The sequence below is a fragment of the Vulpes vulpes genome, chromosome 8 (assembly GCF_048418805.1).
Source record: "Vulpes vulpes isolate BD-2025 chromosome 8, VulVul3, whole genome shotgun sequence".
NCBI classification, from domain to species: Eukaryota; Metazoa; Chordata; class Mammalia; order Carnivora; family Canidae; genus Vulpes; species Vulpes vulpes.
The window spans coordinates 30,404,090-30,426,072 of NC_132787.1; the positions used below are offsets into that span (position 1 = coordinate 30,404,090).

At 34.0% G+C, this 21,983-nt stretch overlaps 1 protein-coding gene and 1 pseudogene across 7 annotated transcripts in view; one reads left to right on the plus strand and one right to left on the minus strand.

The window, feature by feature from the left end:
• Positions 1-21,983, plus strand: part of EPS8 (EGFR pathway substrate 8, signaling adaptor) — a 174,986-nt gene that overhangs the window by 9,071 nt on the left and 143,932 nt on the right. The gene's annotated exons all lie outside the window — the stretch shown is intronic.
• Positions 16,547-17,336, minus strand: LOC112917251 (small ribosomal subunit protein eS1-like; annotated as a pseudogene).

Here is a 21,983-nt window from a genome sequence, read left to right on the forward strand (position 1 = left end):
GACATACAGATGGCCAATAGACACATGAAATAATGCTGTACATCACTATTAATTATCAGGGAAATGCAAATCAAACCCATAATGAGATATCCCCTCACACTTGTCAGAATGTCTATTCTCCAAATGACAAGAAATAATAAATGTTGGCGAGGATGTGGAGAAAAGGGAATCCTTGTGCACTATTGGATGGAATGTGGAATGTAAAATGGTTCAGCCAACTAGGAAAACAGTGTGGAGCTTCCTAAAATAATTAAAAATAGAAATACCATATGATCCAGCAATTCTACTTTTGGGTATATTTATTTGAAGAAAATGAAAATATGAATTTGAAAAGATATATGTACTCATATGTTCATTGCAGCATTGCTTACAGTGGCCAAGATACGGAAGCAACCTAAGTGTCCATCAATAGATAAATGAATAAAGGTATTGTGTGTGTATGTAACACACACACACACACACACTCACAATGGAATATTATTCAGCCATAAGAAGAATGAAATCTTGACATTTGTGACATTGTGGATGGACCTAAAGGGTACTTATTTTTATCACTAAGTGAAAAAAATCAAACCAAGAAAGACAAAGTATGGTTTCCATTAAATGTGGAATCTAAAAAACAAACGAACAAACAAAACAAACAATTCATAAATATGGAAAACAAACTGGTGGTTGCTAGAGGGGAGGGGGATGGGAGGATGGGCAAAATAGAGGAAGAGGATTAAGAGATACAAATTTCCAGCTATAAAATAAATAAGCCAGGAGAATATAAGATACAGTATAGGAAATATAATCAATAATATTGTAATAGCTGTATATGGTAACAGGTGATAACTAGGCTTATTGTAATTATTTCATAATATATGTAAATGTTGAATCACTGTATTGTATGCCTGAAACTAATAGGATATTGTATGTCAGCTATTCTTCAACAACAATAACAAAAAACTTAAAAAAAGAGGGAATACATATTTTTAAATTTCTATTAAAGGCTATTGATATGAATTTTATTTTATTTAGAAAGTCATTTATCAGCACCATAAAATATTTTAAAATATCACCATTAGAATATTATTCTTTATTTTAGAAATACATGTGTATTGTTGATATATTTATTTGCTTAGCGCAGTAATAGAATGTTTCCAGTGTCTAAAATAAAGTTTATGATCATTAAACAGTCTGTAATTTTTTTTGCTAATTCTAGTTTTTGTAATGTTTTGTAATATTGTAATTGTTTCTATTTTCACTAGAAAATAAAATATTTTAAAAAGCACAAGTAGCAAAACAAGTCCCTAAAGAAAAATATGTGTGAAATCTGTCACTTTTGAAAATACATTGCATACAATTTGTTTAATCTTCTGTAATAATTTTGACATTTGAAGTTAATGGTATTTTTAGACATGAACATACATTAAGATGATTTTAAATATGTTGACTCTTAAATTTGAAGATACACTTGTGATGATAGAGAAGATGTATTTAACTTTGATAAATGGAAGAAAATAGAACATTACTACATCTTTGTATAAATTCTCCCACCCACCTAATAGCATGCTCAACTTGTTTGTATTTGTATGTATGTTTGTAAGTAATTTCCAATTTCCCTTTCCACTGTGTTTTCAAAACCTTAACTGTTTTATGTTCAACCATATATTGGAATTTTAAAATATTTTAATACAGAAAAAATATTGATTAGAAACCCTATCTTTACATTGAGTTGTCTTATTTTAGCATGTTTATCCTCATTATTAAAACTTGTGATGTATAATCTATTTCTTTTCAGTGCTATATACTACAGCTAGTGTTATTTATTTGATTTTTTTTTACATCTCAGGGTCATTTTAGTCAAGGGTAAACAGTAATTTTATTGGTAGTTCTTTTATTTAGTTCTTTTGTGGGACCTTGTTAGGTTCTGAATGATTTAAAAGCAATGGAATTCTTTCTGTGATAAAAATCTTGTCATTGGGCCAAATCTTGTAGCATTATTCACATGATACTTATGCATGTCAAGATGTGGAATTAATATGTATATCTAAAGAATTTATATTAAAGACGGTGTTTTTAATTATGGAGGAAAGTAGCCCTCCAAAGATTTTAACTAGATTTACATTAATTCACAGATTTAATGTCTCCTTTTTTTCTATTTTTAATTTTACTTTTGAAAACTTTATTTGTTTCACAGAGGGAGAGAGAGCACGAGGGTAAATGGGGGAAGGGAGAGGGACAAGCAGACACCACACTAAGCATGGAGCCCCATATGGGACTTGGTCCCATGACCCTGAGATCATGACCTGAGTGGAAGAGAAGGGTTGGATGTTTAACTGACCGAGCCACCCAGGTGCCCCTCATCTCTTCTATTTTTAAATCACTAATCCATGATAGCCAAGCCTGAATAACAATGTGTAAAGAATAATAAAACAAAATAATATAAAAAATTGTAACCTCATTTAAATTTAGGAATGAACAGTTCTATATTTTTTATATACTCGTATACTTGCTGTCTTTGTAGAATACAATGTTGAAAACTTCATCTTTTATATTATTTTAATTTTTTTATGTTTCTTATCCAAACAATTGGGACAAAAAGTTTCAGCATCATTCACTATAAGATCTATGCACTTGGCCCTATTGCACACTTTTCAAAACTGTCTTAAGACTTGCTACCTCTATTGTCTCATAAAGAAAATATTCATAAAAATCCTGAAACAAATAAATGATCTTGTGGATTTTCCCTTGAACACCTTCTCCGTTTTGCTTCCCTTATCCTTGTTTTACCCCATCCTCTAGCCCTGGTATCTGACTGCTTTTTTCAGTCCTCCAATGACTTAGTTGAAACATGTATCTTTCATTACTTTGCTATCTTTCCAGTTACTGTTCTAACTTTTTCTCACTGCCTGGTGAGATCTCAGTCATGGAGAGCAAAGTCTGAATAAAGGGGGCATTCATGGTGGTTATGACAGTGAAGGTTAAGTTTAGGCTGCTAGAGGGTTTGAAACAAAGGAGTGATTGAAGCCCTCATCACCTTCATCTTATTTGAGTAGTAAATAAATTATTTTAGAAGTACTAAGTCTCATTATGAAGATAATGAAATCCTGTTCAGACTGAATACATTAACAGTGATTAACTTGAGCTGGAATACTTTTTAACACCAGTTTTTGTACTAATTAGGAAAGATCCACTATGGCTTTGTTTGTATATTAGAATCTATGGTACTGGCTTTCGCCTTCCCTCCCTCCCTCCCTTCTTTTCTCCCTCCCTCTCTCTTTCCCTCTTTCCTTCCCTTCCTTCCTTCTTCCTTCCCTCCCTCTCTCCCTCTTTCCTTCCCTCCCGCCTTCCCTCCCTCCCTCCTTCCTTTCCTTCCTTCCTTCCTTTTTTCATTTTCTCTTTCCTTTTTACATTTTGTTTTACAGGAGCCCCTTAACACTCTAGGGAATTTTAGAATTTGAGTTCAAATACATCTCAAGTGAAGTCATATAAAAAATAATTTTACATGGAGGAGTACTCCATGGCCTTCTAAGTGGTCTTCAAACCGGAATAAAAGTCTCTTTATCTTATCTCCAAGACTTTCTGCCCTCCATCTATATCTGTTACCAGTAGTTATTTTCATTTTCTCCCTCTGCCATGTAGGTAATGGAATATTCGAAGTGTGAATTTGTGAGTATTACTTTATTACAGAATAGAAGACCTGAGAACAGGGGATAATTTAACCTAATGGCTACCAGTTATATTTTGTTTTATATTTGTGGTTTAAAAGGCATTCATATGATCAAACTAAAAGATTCCAAACTAATGGATAAAGTAGTAAAATGATTGGGAAAACTAGTAGTATCTGACAGACCATAGAACTAGTTGGGAGTGACAGAAGTAGAAACACTAAAATTTCACAGAAACGAATAAGCCATTTTTACCATCACTGTGCTGTTCTTGGGCTACATCTGGAGAACTTGGATTATGCATACTGTAAAGCGCAATGTATTATGTGATAGAAATGTATATTAAATATTTTTTTTCAAATAAACACAAAAAAAGACTTTCAGTTCCGAACATGGATAGTCTTAATATTTAAGATTTAACAGCCAGATCTTTCTAGCTAACATCGATTCTATTAGGCTAATGTGGACATTAATTGGATTTTAGATATTAGGTGTAACAAATGCTTTCTATATATGGAGGCTGATATAGTTACATGTTCTTGAGATAGTAGACATGATTTTTGGGGGAAAGCTTTTAGATTAGGTAGCTGATCCAAGCCTGCTGAGTTTTCTTCTCTTCCAAAGGAAGACAAGGGATTTTTGCAAGGGATTGATTTTAGAACATAGCTTAATTTTTAAGGCCAAAGAAACTAATTCAGCTAAGTGTGTTTTTTTTTTTCCTGAAATCTTCTAAAAACTTATAGCTATAATCTTTCAGCTTCCTATTCCTCCTTTTCTAATTACTCTTAGCAAGGTTTTGTTACTGCTGTCAACTCTGTGGGTCACTGGGAAGGAAAATACTTGGGCAAAATTTCTTTTAAAAGAAAATTGTACAAGAGGGACATGTACACAAATGCATACTGAATTCAATAAAATGCACCTGGAACTGTCTTTCATATATGAGGGTGAATATTGTTTGTTGTAATGGTGATGGAGCTTGTTTGATCATTTCAACTTTCTTTAGTCATTGTTCTTAGAATATGCATATATGAGATAGTTATGTAAGATTAGGGATTTGGCTGTACTATTAGTAAAGTCATTGGCTTAATTCAACCCAATTTAATTTCTTGATATCATAGTCTTGGACATATATAGTTTTATTTAATAGAGATAGTTTTGTTTCAGTTAGTGGAATTTATGTCAATTAAGAAATACTAAAAAAAACCCCTAAATATCTGTTAAGTGCTAGACATATTACTAAATAATAAAGATACTGCAACTGAGACAGATAAGATTTCTATCCTTACTGAATTTGCAAATACCAGAAGCCTAAATTAAAAGAAGCATAAAAATGTAAGCATTAGATTCTAGGTGAATGATCAAAAATGTGGAAAATAAAGAATAACCTTTCTACCCTTCTCTCCCTCCTCCCTTCTAAGAGTGAAGATATTCACATTTTGTATTATAATTTTTACATCTACTCATACTGTACTTCAAAATTAAGTGTGACTTTACAATAATTCCACTAAAGGTCGATTTATTTATGGGGAGTTTTGGGAAAAATTGTAATATGCCAGTACTCCCTTTGAAAGATATCCAGCAGTTAAGGTTAATTTAAGATCAGCTTGGACAAGCATGGTTTGTGTTATTTTTATAGACCCTATTCAATATTCTTTTCTTGGAAACTTTTAGGAATGAAGACGCCATTATTCATTAAATGAAGTCATGCTGAAGACTTAAGACTGGTTGTAAAGTGTTAATCTTTAGAGATGGGGAAATAGTTCTTATCTTGAATTTGGAATGTGGGTAACTTTAAGACTGCTGTATGAAGCAACATTGCCTTTGCATTTTACTTACAAGAGAGAAAAATGTGGACTCCTTTAGTGGAGCAAAGCACTTTCTGACACACCTCTCAAATTACACACCATTGAAGCGATCCCCGCAATGTGTTTGGCTCATGTGTTTCTAGTTAGCTACTAAGAATGAAAGATTCATAACTATCTATTTCAAAAAACATCTTTATTTGCATTGCAAAGACCTTAATTGTTTGGAAACCAGATCAAGAATTGCTTTCAAGCTGTAAGTCAGCAAGTACGGATTGGGCCATTATTGGCATTGAACTTTAAAAAACAAAATTTCTGTGCAAAGAAGGTTCTCAATAATATTTATCAAAGTACTGATTACTATGTTGACTGTAGAAGGATAAAAGTGCCTAAGTTTTCCCACATTGTTAGTGATGTGTACCAAATATTTTTGTAGCTATTATAGAAAGTTCTGATAACCTTTCCCTTATCTTGCCTTTTGGGCAGTGTATAACAGGATCATAGGGAGGAGGAAGTCATACAAACTTACCAGACAGATGATTGGAGTCCCTGTGGCAAGCTTGTGACCTAATTTTCCAAGCACTGTCTACCCAACTGTAGAGTTGGAGCTATATGCTATTAGCTTAAGTAACACTAGGCTTGTATACAAATTTGGGGGTTGGGGAGAAAAAAAAGGAATAGATATATGAATCTCTCTCTCTAATCTTGCCAGGTCCATAACATTAAAGCACTTTGTTAAAAAAAACTTAATACAATATTTCCTCATTTCTTCTTTCCATTACTGGAGGATCTTATGTCTTTTTTTAAAGATGGATAGCAGACTCAGTTATTTTTGAAGTGTGTTTTGAAGACTTTTTTTTTTTTGAAATAAAGAAAAAGGTAGTATGAGAATGTGTTGGTTAAAGATGGAATTGTTTCCATGCTTTTCTTGTGCAGTAGATTAGTCTGTGTATTTCTGGTAGCAGTTCCTTATGATCCCAGGATGATGAGACTGTTTTCCTCTCATTAAACAAATATTAATGAGTACATGTAGTTGATTATGTTTTGTAAAGTTACATAAGATTTCTAACCTTTGTTTTAAGTTTTAGAAATTGCTACTGCAAAAATGAGAATTTTAGGTACTGTTGTGAGGCAGTTTTGTTAGGTCATACACTGACTTCTACTTGCCATCTTGCCTCTAATGTTAGCTAGATGTGGATAAGAACTTACTTCTTCTTATGGTATGTATATAGTTCATGTCATATGCTATATGTTGAACCAGCTGGGATTATAAAACTGATACAGACTTATATCCATTGGACTTACATAAATCACACGATTTTTTCTAGTAAGTACTTAGAATATTTACTTGCTTTCTAGTAGGTCATTGTTTCTCTCCACCCCTAACACTTTCTGATTTCTCTCCAGCATCTCTTGAAAGGGCCAGAAAGCCCAATTCTAAAAGATTTCATGCATCTCCCTTTACCAGGTAATTGGTCCCGTGCATATCTTTAATATTCAACTGCATTCAGGTATCTCATTCATTTTCCTTCTCCCTCTGGGAATGTGACTGAATTTCATTGGCCTCAGGATCGCCTTCTAATTTTCAACTTGACTTAAGCCACATTGTAGTAAGAGAATCATTATGAATCAAAATTAATAACAGTAGAATGTAATTTTAATGTAGGCCTCTGTCTCTTATAGAATGTATTATGGAATCAATTTAAAATGTTATTCTTTGTCTTATATGTATGGGTCTATGTCAGATTGTTTGTATTGTAAACTCCTAGAGTCCATGTGTCTCTTAATTCTCTTGATGTGGTGTTATGCGTATCTGGAAACTATTTTCTTAATGTTCTTTTTCTGCTGCCTTATTTCTGTCTTGTTCCCAGCTGAGATTCTGGAGGAGAACCTTATTACCAGTTGTTTCCTCTTCTCACTTTTCCTACAGTAGTAGTCCACCCACTGTAGTCTAGTGTCTGAGCTCATGATGCCTCTAGGTCATTTGTTGTCTTGTAAAAGCCACGCCAAAAGGCAAATGTTTTGTTTTTGTCTTGGTTTTGCTGTGGCATTTACTGCAGGCTCTTAGAGGACACGGACTGTGTTTAGTTCACTATTGAATTTTTTATTGCTTAGAATTTGTAGTACTTTGTAGATTGTCCATTTACTGAAGGAATGCATGCTTGTAATGATCTTTTTTATTTTTATTTTTTTGTAAAGAATGTTCCTAAAAGTTACCTTTTAGTTACTTTACCTCTAAGGATATCTCGGAGGAGAGCTAAAATATTTCTGACTCAAGGTTAGGGAAAATAAAGATTTGCTTTATATATATTTTTTGAGAATTATTTGAAAGAATCAAAAGGAAAATCAAGTAGAATAGATCTATATAGAATTGAAATTTAAATGTTGATTAATTAACATACTGGAAAGCAAATATGTAGAGGGACCATTTAATGCACCAAATTGAGCCAAATTAAGTAGATAGGATGAAAAGTTAATGTTTCTCCTCTAACAAATGGGCTTTGTAAAGAAGAATGGGTTAGTTATAGATCTAATAGCGAAACTACTACTTCTCTGTATATCTGAGATAAATTTGTGATCCCCTCTGTATTATTGTTAATGAATATGTGCTCACTGTTGAAAAATCTGGAAAATAAAAATGGGCAAAAAGGAAAGACTGACAAACATCTGTAGTCCCACCACTTCCCCTTTTATCTTAATAAATATCTCTCCAGTCATGAAAATAAAAAGAATGTTCTCTTCCTTTGGCTTCCATGGTGTTTGTTATTCTTCCCTGGTTTACACCCTACCTATTTTTCCTTATTTATTTGCACTTAGATGTTCATTCAGAAGCTCTGCTCCTAGGAGTTCAATATGTATCCAAAAGTTGTTCCAAAGTGGTAATCTCCTCAGGTAAATTGTAGCTCTGTCTGTTGGTATCAGAGAAGCCAGTGGGTTTTTGTTTTTCTTTCTTTTCTTTTCTTTTTTCTTTTTTTTTTTTTTTTTGGCTTAGTTCATAGTTTTGTTCATAATCTGAACACTCACAAGTTGAGAAGTTTCTGAGTTTTCCAGAATTCTTTTCTTAGCTCTCATCTCATTTCATGTTTTATTGTTTTCCAAGATGACTTCAGCACTTCACATTGTTTTCATTATAACAGTGACTTTCAATTTTTTTTCTCCTGCTGGTAGCGTTCTCCGAAGCTCTATTCCTTTATCTCTGACTATACCTGAAGGTTGCACAGGCCTCTTAGACTTTACGTTTACCAAAATATATTTTTTGCATTTTTCCTAAACCTGCACCCCTCTCCTCTTTTCCTATTCTTTGAATAGAGCCACTGTTATGAAACGGTAACATTAGTGATCTGTGAATCTTTCTGGACTCTTTGCCTTACCCACCACTCTGTCCCACTTTTAAGTAATCAGTCACCAAATCTTGATTCCAATTACAGAATGGCTGACAGAGCATTCCTCTCTTCTCTGTCATCACTGATAATCATATTATTACCTTGCTTAAAATTCTACAGTGCCTTCCATATTCTCTCTATAAAGTCCAGTTCCTCTTTGTAGTGGCACACAACGAAGGCCCTCTGTGATACAGTCTCCCTCCTTTACTTTCAGGTCTCATTCTTTGACTCTTGTACTCCACAAATGCTATAATAATTGCAGTAATTGAATACACTTAGCTTCATGCTTCCATGACTTTGCACAAGCTGTTCCCTTTGCCTGGAGTTTGTTCTTTCTGTCAGCCTCATCATTTTGTCTATATTATTTTACATGTGGCTTAAAGGCTACTTTCCTGGAAAAAATTAGTTCCTTTTTTGTGTCCAAGTGGTGCCTTATACTTTAAAGTAGTAATTAAGTTGCATTGTATGGTTTATTTACTTTTCTTCCCCTTTAACAAGTATGAACTCTTGCCAGTAGAAAATGTGTCTGAGTAAACTTTGTCTTTCTTGAGCCTTAGCACAATGCTAAGTGTACAGTATGTACTCAGTTTTTGTTGTAATACATATTGAAGGAATAAATGCTTAAAATGCTTTTTGATGTTAGTGAGATTCCAGTATCTGTTCTACATGTAAACAAAGTATGATAGAAAAAGTGAACACGGTTTATTTGTTCCGTTTGACTGTTTTACCTAATCTCTCATCCAGAGTGTTCTGGAGGTGAAATTGTAAGGTAGACACAGTTTATCTGCAATATCATTCTATTTCTTTATCTGTCATTATTCTATATTTTGCACCATGGATGTCACAGGGTTGTCCTCCAGCTGCCCAAGATATGTCACTGTTGCCATCCCTCTATTTTTATGTGTTTAGCATTCAAGTTATATCAAGTTATATCTAGCATTCAAGTTAATCACAGGAGAGCCTGTGATTTATAGGCAAAATGCTGAGATTGGGCCAGTATGGGAAACTTTAGAATTGAACCTGTTGCTTTTTGCCACCACTCTTCATAACTCTCCTTTCCATTAAAAATAGACCTACAGTATTTGCCAGTAGATCAGTATTCAATCAAAACACCTCTCTGGAGTAATTATCTTAATTACTTAAGAAAAAAAGATTATGAGTAATGAAAACATATGATAAATCTTAAAATATATGATATATGTAAAGACTGTGTAGTCTAGTTTTCATATTTTTATAATGAAGAAAGTAAAACCAAGACAGGTCAAATGATTTGTCCTGCGTCATACAACTAGTTCATCACAGAGTTAGTCTTAAAATCTAAGCATCCTGGGACTCCTGGATGGCTCAGTAGTTTAGTGCCTGCCTTCGGCCCAGGGTGTGACTCTGGGGTTCCAGGATCTAGTCCCGCATCAGGCTGTCCATGGGGAGCCTGCTTCTCCCTCTGCCTATGTCTCTGCCTCTCATGAATAAATAAATAAAATCTTAAAAAAATATCTAAGCAGTAGAGATGGTAATAATGTAGCCCTCCCTGGCTGGGAGTAAATCTTGGAGTGAGGGAGGGGTAAACAAATTATTAAAATGATATAAATGGTAGTTCATCAACTCAAACCACAGGTATAATACTTAGGCTTTTGTTCAAAATCTCTTTATTAAAATTTTAGAACTAACTTGCTCAGCTTATTTCCAATCCCAGAAGAATAAAGCAATAGAAGTTGATGATGTGGTTCTGAAGAGGTATATAAACAACAAGGGGAAGGGACACCTGACAGGTTGGTAAGAGAGAGGGGGAAAAAATGACTGCACACATTATATACTATATATTTTATATGCCATATATATTAAGTAAAAGAACCAAAATCATTATAGACTAAGTCCATTTAATGAAGGGGAAAAATTATGTTTTACACCTCAGTACACTGTGAGAATGTTGTAACATATTATGCTACTTGATAGTAAAAGTGTCCAACCATAAAATGACCATTAAGAAATGATTATAGGCCACAACCAGGGCAGAATGTTGGTGGGTGAATACCCCTTGTGCTACTGAAAGCTGATGTTTTAATTATGGTGGAATAAGAAGTGTTTTTGTTTTGTTTTGTTTTGTTTTTCTTTACCATTTTTCCCTCTCCGTCCTGCAAAGAACACCAGTTTTGACGATCACGTATGGACAGTAGTGCCCTTATGGAAGCCTAGGAATCCAGCAGATAAGTTCCAACACATTATTGGAGCAAAAAGAATGAAAATAAAATAAATCCAAGAATAGACACAGGAATGATTTCACTTTACCTGTGTTGCTCTTCCCACAAGGCATAACTCAATGTCAAGAAAGACCTTTGTGGCCCAGGATTTATCCTATGGGGGAAAGTGAGCATCCATGAGAGAATGTTCAGCTTCCCCAGTATCACCAAAGAGACCTATTTCTTTTCTGCCCTATCCGAAATATCAAGTAGTGAATTGCATGACTGGGAAACAGCATTTAGGGCTCAAGGTGGAATGTGTAGAAGGGCTGCAGATCCTACTAATAGCTTTGCAGACTGTATCAGGAAGCCGATCCATGAGCTGCTGGAGATGCCTCCCCTGTGGATCTCTACAACTGATCCAACACTCCATGTACCTTACCTTGCTCCTCCCTCTTCCATAGTGGCGGCTCCTGGGTATACTCCTGAAGCAGTGAGGATGAACCTTTGCAGATAGTTAGCGAGCACTTGCAGAAAGCCAGCCTGACTGCAGAATTGGGAGAAACTACACAAACTTGAGCATTCAGTATTGCCCTAAGGAAAGCAAAGGGAGGTTATCAGCATTTGACCTGACTTGCAGGATCCACAGAAGGTATACAATCTTACGAATTCCCCCAGAACAGGGAATAAGAACTATGCAGCAGGAATATCCAGAGAAAAGATCTGAGAAGGCCCCAGAATCTTCAACAGGGTTGAAGGAAGGTTTTTCTCTCCTGAAACCAGTTAGTAAAGACTGGAGAAGATGACTGTTTCTCCAAATGCAAAGATAGCAATGCAGAACTTGAGGAACCTAAAAAAAAATCAAAGAAAAATGACACTACTAAGGAAGACAGTTTTCCAGTAGCTGACATCCTCTCCACTCTCATGGATATTTTCAATTTTCCTTTTTTTTTTTTTTTTAATTTTCAATTTTCCTGATTAAAGAATTCAAAATAGTTATTTTAAGGAATCTTGGAGAACTGCAAACAACCAAATGACAAAACACTGAAAGGACAATGAAATCAGGAAAACAATACATAAACAAAATGAGAAGTTTAACAGAGATAGTAATTATAAAAAAGAACTAAAAGAATTTTGAAGCTGAGGAATACAATGAGTGAAATGAAAAATGCAATAGAAGGCATTGGTATCAAACTGGATCAAGCAGAAGAAAGAATCTGTAAAGTAGATTACAGATTATTTCAAATTATCTGGTTTAGAGAACAATAACAGGAGTGAAAATGAGTGAAGAAAGCCTACTTGAACCATAGAATACCATTAAAAGGAGCAATTGACAAATTTCCGAAATCCCAGAAGGAAAAGAGAGGGAGAAAGGGGGCACGAAACTTATTTAAAAAAAAAAATAATGGAGCTGAGAATTTATCAAATATTGGGGAAGAATTAGATATCTAAATTCATGAAACTCAATCTCCCTAAGATTTCCACACAAAGTGATCTGTTCCAAGACACATACTAAAATGATCTAAAATCAAAGACAGAAAGCAAGATGGGTGCCTGGGTGGCTCAGTTGGTTAAGCATCTGACTCTTGAGTTTGGTTTAGGTCATAATCTCAGTTGGTGAGATTGAGCCCTGTGTCAGGCTTTACATTGAGTATGGAGCCTGCTTAAGATACCCTCTCTCCATTCCCCACTGCACCCTGCTCACATGTGCTCCCCGCCAGAAAAAAGAAAAAGAGAAAAAGGCAGCAAGAGAAAAAAAGTCTGACATACAAGGTAACCCCCATTAAGCTATTAGTGGAATTCTCAGCAGAAACCTTGCAGGCCAGGAGAGAGTGGGATGGTATATTTAAAGTGCTGAAAGAAAAAAACAAACAAACAAAAAACCCAACTGCTAACCCAAGATTTTATCTAGCAAAGTTGTTCTTCAGAAATATTTTCCCAAACAGAATTTAAAGGAATTCATCACCAGTATACTTGCTTTATAAGAAATATTGAAAGTAGTTCTTCAAACTGAAATGAAAGGATGCTAATTAGTAAGAGGAAAACATATGAGAATATAAAACTCACTGGTGAAGCTAAGTATTTACCCATATTCAGAATGCTCTAATACTAAAATGTAGTGGTAAATTAATTTATTCACTCTAGTATAAGATTAAAGAACAAAAAAATTCAAAACTATAGTCATAATTTGTTGATGGATATATATTACAAAAAGAGGTAAATTGTGATATTAGAAACCTAAAATGTGTGTATGGGGGTGGGGAAGTAAAAGTGTAGTTTTTGTCTATGATCAAAGTTACCACTTTAAAATACACTGTTCTATTTATAAGATATTTTGTAAGCCTTGTGGTAGCCATAAGCAAAAATTTACAGTAGGTACATAAAAGATAGAGAAGGGAATCAAAGAATAGCATTAACAAAAATAATTCATAAAGGAAAACAGCGGAGGAAAGAAACAAGGGAACTACTAAATAGTCAAACACAGTTAGATGAGTAGTCTAACTCATTAGTAAGTCCTTACCTATCAGTAATTCTTTTAAATGTAAATGGATTAAATTCTCCAATCAAAAGACTTAGTTGGATGAATAGATTAAAACAAAACAAGGGCAGTCCCGGTGGTTTAGCAGTTTAGCAGTGCCTTCAGCCCGGGGCATGATCCTGGAGACCTGGGATCGAATCCCAGGTCAGGCCCCCTGCATGGAGCCTGCTTCTCCCTCTGCCTGTATCTCTGCCTCTCTCTCTCTTTCTGTGTCTCTTGTGAATAAATAAATAAAATCTTAAAAAACAAAAACAAAAACAAAACAAGAGCTAACTATATGCTGCCTATGAGAAACTCACTTCAGCTTTAACAAGACACATAGGCTCAAACTGGAGAATTGGAAAATGTATTTTATATATTCTATATAAATGGAAACCAAAAGAGAGCAGAGGCAGCTATACTTATATCAGACAAAATAGACTTTAAGTAAAAAACTATAACAAGAAATAAAGAAGGTTATTATATAATGATAAGTGAATTTATCAAGAGGATATAAAAAAAAATATATATAAAATATAAATATATTTATATATAAATATATATTTATATATAATTAAATATAATATATTTATATATTATATTTAATATAATATTTATAAATAAATATATATAGCAAATATATATATATATCAAATACTAACAAATCTGTAAGGAGAAATAGAAAACAATACAATATTAGTGGAGAACTTTAATACCCTACTTTCAATAAAAGATAGATAATCCATACTGAAAATCAGTAAGGAACCATTGGGTTTAAACAATACTTTAGATCAGATGGACCTAACAGACCATGTAGAACATTCCATCCAAAAACAGCAAAATAGTCTCCTCAAGAGAACATGGAATACTTTTGGGATAGATTGCATGATAGGTCACAAAACAAGTCTTAGTCAATTTAAGGTTAAAATTGTACCAAATATCTCTTTTGGTGCAAAACACAAGCTATAACAAGTGTTGGTGAGGATGAAAAGGAAGAAGAGGGAACCCTTGTAAGCTGTTGTTGAGGATGTAAATTGGTACAGTCATTATGGAAGACAGTGTGGGGGTTCCTTAATAAATTAAAACCAGAACTACCATACGATCTAGAAATCCCAATACTGATTAACTGAAGGATGGGAGGTTAGGATCTCAAAGAGTTATCTACACCCCCATGTTCACTGTAACATATGCACATTAAGAAAGACTTGGAAACCACTTAAGAATCCCTCCACAGATGAATCGCTACAGAAAATGTGTGTGTGTGAATTAATTAATTAATTAATTAATTATGGAGTATTATTCAGCCAGTGGAAGAAAATCCTGCCATTTGTGATAATGTAAATAGACTGAGGGCATTATGCTAAGTGAAATAAGTTAGGGAAAGAAATACTCTTTGATCCTTCTTATATGTGGAATCTAAAAGTGTTGGACTTACAGAAACAGAATAGTAGTTGTTGCCTTGTCTGGTTGTGTGGCAAATGGGGAGATGTTAGCCAAAGAGTACAAACTTCCAGTTATAAGGTGAATAAGTTATAGGGATCTTATATAAGTACTTCATTGTGACTATAGGTAATAGTATGGTATTATATTCTTGAATGTGGCTAAGAGAGCTGATCTTAAATGTTCTCACCACACACACAAAAATGGTAATTACTTGAGGTTATAGAGTTATTAACTAAAATTAATGTGGTAATCTTTTTGCAATATACAATATGTATATCAAATTATCACATTGCACATCTTAAGCTTACATAATGTTATATGTTAATTATATCTCTATAAAGCTGAAAGAAAGAGAAGTGGCTGTAATATTCAGAATTTTCTGTGGAAAGATTGACAAATAGAAGCATTAAGAAGATTGTTTAAATGATTAAGTAAGAAATATCTTATAAAATGCTATAAAATATAGAAATTGTTACAGTAAACTGTTTTAAATTTGTATCAAATGGAAATAAAGGTAATTAAAATAATTTAAAAATTACTTTAAGAGGTACTTTATTATCTAGAAAAGTATGTGTGTGGAAAAGCTGCATGTTATAATTGAAATGAATTGAAGACTGATCTATTATATCATTCATGATACTGAGAGGCTATTATTTATTCATTTATATGTATACCTGAGGTATACATATAACTTTATGAAGGTGGTAACTTTAAAAAAATTTTTTTTGTCCAGTGCCGAAGTTAAGGGTCTGGTTTATTGTAGAGATTATAAATGTGTTGGCTGAATACTGAAATAAAGCCTCATGCTTGAAATTATTCTCCCAAGACATTCTGAAAAATATTATGTTCTCAGGTGAGTTAGCAAAAGTTTATTTAATCCACAGTAGAGCTGATTTATAGGGACTAAAGTTTTCTGTTTTCATAATAGGAACAAGAATCATAAAATCCATCTGGGAACCTGAGAAACATATCCTACCTTTATTGTTGCCAAAACCTCTTGAATAATATTCTCTCTAGCCTTTCTCATGTGTTTAACCAGTTTGTTCCACTCTATACCCCTCATCCCCCACCTATTCTCCCCATGAGAGAGGTTTAAGTTGGTTTATTTCATTTCAGCTCTCTTGATATTAAATTATGTTTATACTATTTAAGTTCTTGTTTTGTAGATACTGTTGATTCTTGAACAACATGAGTTTGAACTGCACTTTACTCATACGTGGACTTATTTTGATAAATACAGTAGAGTACTGTAAATGCATTTTTGCTTCCTTATGTTTTTCTTAATATTTTTGTTTCTGTAGCATACTTTATTGTAAGAAAAAGGTATATATTTTATATTTATATAGCTTTGGCCCAACAGTAGGTTATCAGTAGTTAAGTTTTGGGGGAGTCAAAATAATACATGACTATGCATGTGTGGATGCTTCTAACTCCCACATTGTTCAGGGTTCAACTGTATTTTGTTTAGCCTATAAACTATTCCCCCAAAGTCTCTAATATCCTGATAAATTGGCTTTTTTTTTAAACATCACAAATGCGTTTTTATTTGTCACCATTAAATGTCAGAATTTTAAACTGATATTTGGACTGGTGGTTCATATCCATCAGCTTGCTCAACTTTAGCACCCGTCTCATCCCCCGTAGCTTTTCCAGAACTACTACCTTCACCATGAAGCTCCATGAGTTTTCCCAATTCAAACTTGGGCTTCTTCAGCATTTTTACTTTTCGAATGAAGACATCAGGGAGTGGATAAATAGACTGACAAGCTTTTTCTGTATCTTTTCCAATGCTGTCTGGAATCAATTTATTGACCACTTCTTTCAACTCATTTGTCTGCACCTCTCAGGTCATGATTTCCATCACCTTTTTCCAGATTTGGTGGACCTGTTGTTGCTGAGTGTAAGAGGTCTTCGGAATCTGATAATTGCATTTTTTAGTAAAACCAACACAAAATAGACGAAGCAAATAACTATCTGTAGTCTTTACATCAACATGAGCTTCAATCATGGTCTGCCATTTTTTGACCATGGAGCACATTTTGTCATGGGTAAGATCCATGCCATGGAAATTAGGCAGTTTTTGCCTTGCACATCCTCAGTAATTAGCTTGAATTTCCTAAATGGAACTTCATCATTCTGCAGATCAGCAAGGCTAACTTCAAAATGTGACCCTTGAGACCATCAGATGTGATTTTGGTTCCTTGAGTTCTTGTGGCTAGTGTTTTTCCAATATTTCTTATATTGAACATAGCTGGCACTTTCACATCATACCAATCTTTCTTAGAAAATGGATCGACCACTTTTTTCTTGGCTCCCTTTTTGCCACCTTTCATAAGGCACTTGTTCTTGCCAACTACCATGGAGCTTCTCTAAATTGACTTTTTTTTTTTTTTAAAAGATCTACTTGAGTGATATGGCTGAAATTAAACTGAGTTAAAGACTGGTGGTAAAATATTCCACAATTAAAGCATGAAGGTAAAAAGCTTGAAGGACAAAAATTTACTATTTCATGGGATAGTTTTGCTCTGTCTGGTGATATTGTGTTATTTTGGGTTGCTTGGGCTAGGACTTGTCTTTTGGTTGATATCTAAAAGTTAAGCTCTCTTGTTTTGGTGGAGAGTGGATCGAACTCCACAACTTTCTAGAAAACAAAGCTTTTCCACTCTAAATTGCTAACCCTGTGTTTGTTCCAGCCCTCACCTGGTGGTTAGGCAAAGCTTATTCTTCTATTCAGTGGCTTATTGCCTGGAGTTTGAAAATAAAGTTATAATTGGATAACACTTGAGTTTCGTGTTTTCTTTGTCACTCGAATGACTAGTATTTGATGAGTATGCTTTCTCCAATTCATTTCCAAAGGTATAAAAATAAAAGGAAGAGTGAAGCAAATGTAGATAACAATGTCTTTACGATATCTCATCTGAATTCATGATGAAATCGTACAAAATAAGTTTTTCCCCCCTTTCTTTTGTATTTTGAAATTAGCTCTCAGTACTGGTACAAATAATCCTTATAATGAGTAAACTCCAGAAATAGTTCAATTCTAGGGAGAATTTCTAGCCCACTTGAAGAACATATCTTTGACAACTTCTCCTTTTCTTGCCATATACACTTGGTTGCCAAGTACTGCTACTTTCAAACTGAAGTTTACCCTTGCTTTTGCCTTATCTGGCCTATTTTCACTGTTTTAAGGTCATATGACTGTTTTCTTAAACTATTACCTTCCAAGTGGTCTCTACATCTGCCTCCATCCTACTTCATTTTATCCTTAATTACTACTTCTAGATCAGTTTTGCTAAAACAGACCTTAAATCTTATCAGTCTGTTACGTAAAACACTGCCAAGGGAAGCAAATTCAATTCAGGCCCTCCATAACCTGGTGACTTCCCTTCATTTTAAGTTTAGCCCTGCTACTCTCTTTCCTATGTGCTGATTAGCCAAGGTGAAGTACTGCACACTTCTTTCTGCCTACCTCTGTCTTTCCGGCTTCTCTGCCTTTAATGTTTCTCCCTCTTTTTACCTGGAATATGTTTGACTTTATCTTCATGTCCAAATTCTAATCTGTCATTTGGCAAATTTATTCTATGCCATCATGGAATAATCTATGTTTTCTGATAAATGTTCTCCCCATATGTTTTCTCAGGATCCTTTGGTATTTATTTCTAACATGTACTGGAATTTATATAGATGTATGCATATATATAAATGTCTTACGTTTCAACAGGTATTAAGTTTCCTTCCCCAAGGTAGGCTCCATATCTAGTTTCTACTTTTAGACAAGTTGCAAGGCCTAGAATGGTGGTTTTGTGTGTGATAGGAGCTCAATATACATGTGTTAAATGATAAAATAAATGAACTTTTGTATGTTCCATTGTGGGTTTTGTACCAGTAACACCTTAACTCTCTGTCTGAAAAGGAAAAAAAAAAATGTAACAGTGGCCACAATTTTTACTGAGTGTAAGTTGAAATCCTCTGAAAAAAGTTTAATCATGGAGACAATCAGGATGTACTCTGTTATTTAGAATAAAACCTCTGGCAAACATGCCTGTTTTTCAAGTTCCTAGTCTTTCAAATGTAGGCTATGATTATTCCCTTTAAACATCTCACAGATTTAATAAGTTGAACCATTGTCTTGAAGCAGTTTATAACTTACTCCATGAAGAAACTTGAACTCCTGAAATAAAAGGCCAAGAAAGGTGAGAGTATTTCAATTTTACACCTTCTTTTTCTACCCATTCCTGTCATTAGAGTACAGTTTTCAAGGTTTGTGTAAAATAGCAACCTATGAGTAAGACAATGAGATCTTTCTGATATTTTCACTTAAAAAAAAAAAAACACTCATGAAAAAGGCCTCAAAAGCCATGCATCAGCACATTGATTTTATCAAGTTCCATGGTAATTATGAATATTTTTAATAGTATGAATAATGCTATCCATTCTTTTCCTGCTTATTTCTAATTCATTTCGCACAGTTTTCTGTGGTAAAGTGAATTAGATTCATTGTTGCTTGTGAAGATATTATTAAGTGATTCTTAATCCAGGTTTTTATAATGAATCAAATCCAATTAAAAATATGAAAATTATAAATAATTATGACAGTGGAACCATTTTGGATATTATTCAGCTGCTGAGAGTAAAACAAAACTGAAAAAACATTGGAAAAATAATGAAATATGGCTTTGGTCCGAATGCTCAGGAAATTTCTGTGCTGTGTTCAGTTCATTTTGCTGTGTACTCAGATTCTAGAGAATGCTAGCATTAGACAAAGGACTGAAAATATGGTTACTATTTAGAGATGTTCATTGTTTGAGGAGAAACTCAACAGAATCTTGAATATTCTCATGACATGTATGGAATAATTTTATAGAGACTATTTTAAATCAGAAGTGCATTTTATATGTCAATGTCTTAAAATGTGTTTTGCTTTCAAGATATGATATTTAAGGTATTTCTGTGGGAATGTTTTGTTCTAACAGTAATATACCATATTTGTTTGAACTTTCGAAAGTTGATTGATAACCATAATGTTAATTTATTTAACTGAAAAAAATTTTTCTTTTTTTTAGGGAGGGAGAGAGAGCACAAGTAGGGAGGTGGGGTCAGGGCGCAGAGGGAGAGAGAGAATCTTAGGCAGGCTCCATGCCCAGCACAGAGCCAGACACAGGGCTTGGTCTCACCACCCTGAGATCATAACCTGAGCTGAAATCAGGAGGGTGCTTAACGGACAAAGCCACCCAAGTGCCCCTTTTAGCTGAAATTTTGAATGATTCCTTAAATATTTCCATAGAAATACATTTTTCATTTATTTCTGCCTTGTTATATGTATTTTTTTAAATGATTTTATTTATTTACTCATGAGAGACATAGAGAGAGGCAGAGACATAGGCATAGGTAGATGCAGACTCCATGCAGGGAGCCCGATGTGGGACTTGATCCCGGGACTCCAGGATCATGCCTTGAACCAAAAGGTAGATGCTTAACGGCTGAGCCACCCAGATGTTCCTTGTTTTATGTATTTTAATGAGAGTCTCCTGATAAAAGTTGCATAAGTAAAATAGCTATTTTGTCTTAATACTGATTATATCTCTTATTTTGTGTGTCTTTTGATGAGTTGAGTACACACGAATTTATTTTACCAACATCATTCTATAGAAAGATAACTCCTGTCCTCTTTTTGAGGTTATTTTATGCAGTCTTGGTTAATGGAACATAAAGTGGGACCTTATGAGGTGACAGAGAATGTTTGGTTTAACTTGGGGTCATAGGGGAAAGAAAATGGGCTATTTTTTCACAAAGAATTTAAGAATCTTGCAGAGAACTGTTTGCCACTGCAATTATGAAAACCGTAACTGTGCTTAATTTTTATTTTCTATTTTAAATGCTCAGGTGATTTTAATTTCATCTGTAAAATGTTAGAAGTATATTGTGATTAAAATAGCATGTGTCTAAGAAATAGTTTTGGTCCATCTCACTTCTTTTCCCTTTTTTTCAAAAGATATGTAAACCTAGAAAACCTGCAGAGAGGGCCAGACCTTTCTCTTTCTGTCTTTTCTCACTTTGTTTCATATTTTACCTGGTATCATTCTTAAGATAACTTCATGAGACAACTGTCAATATCGCTTAATGTTAGCTATCCACCTAAAGGGGTAGGAAAAAAGTTTTTCAATATGGGTGTGTGTGGATAGACAAACCACTGCTATGATAGAAAGAGATTATATTTGCTTGATATTAACATTAAGATTTTTTTCTCCCCTTTAAAAAAATTGGCTTCTGAGAATTTTGTGTCTTAAAGAATCCAACTTTTAAAGTGGTATTTTTTTTTTAAAGATTTTATTTATTTATTCTTGAGAAATACAGGGTGAGAGGCAGAGACATAGGTAGAGGGAGACGCAGGCTCCCTATGGGGAGCCCAATGGAGGACTTGATCCCAGGACTTTGGGATCACGCCTTCAGCCAAAGGCAGATAGATGCTCAATCACTGAGCCACCCACGTGTCCCTAAAGTGGTATTCTTTAATTAATATTTGGTAAATGTTATACAACTGACCTTGTGTATTTTGCTGGGAAACTGGTATTGTCTATCTTAAAATTCACAGATCCCAATCTTCACCCATTCCTCCAGGATTATTCAATAATTAATTGTGTAACTCAGAACAATCTTAAAAAGTTAGATATCTCCAAGATTCCTTCCCAGCTCTAATATTCTAGAAGTCCTTGATTTTAATCTATATTACTTCTCAACTACAGTGGAAAAGTAGCAACATTCTGATTTTTAGGATAATGTTGATTATTTCTTTACATTATTCTAAGTCAAATGGAAAACCTTGTTTATAAAATAATAACCCCCAAATATCTAGCTTTTATTCTCTGAAGAAAGATAATCTATAATATATTTTTTTACTTGATATGTTTTTACTTTGGGAAACCCTATGGGGAAAATACATTTTCAGACAGCTTGAAACTGACAAATGGGCATTTTGACAGGTATTCCTGGAAGGAGAGCTGTAGACA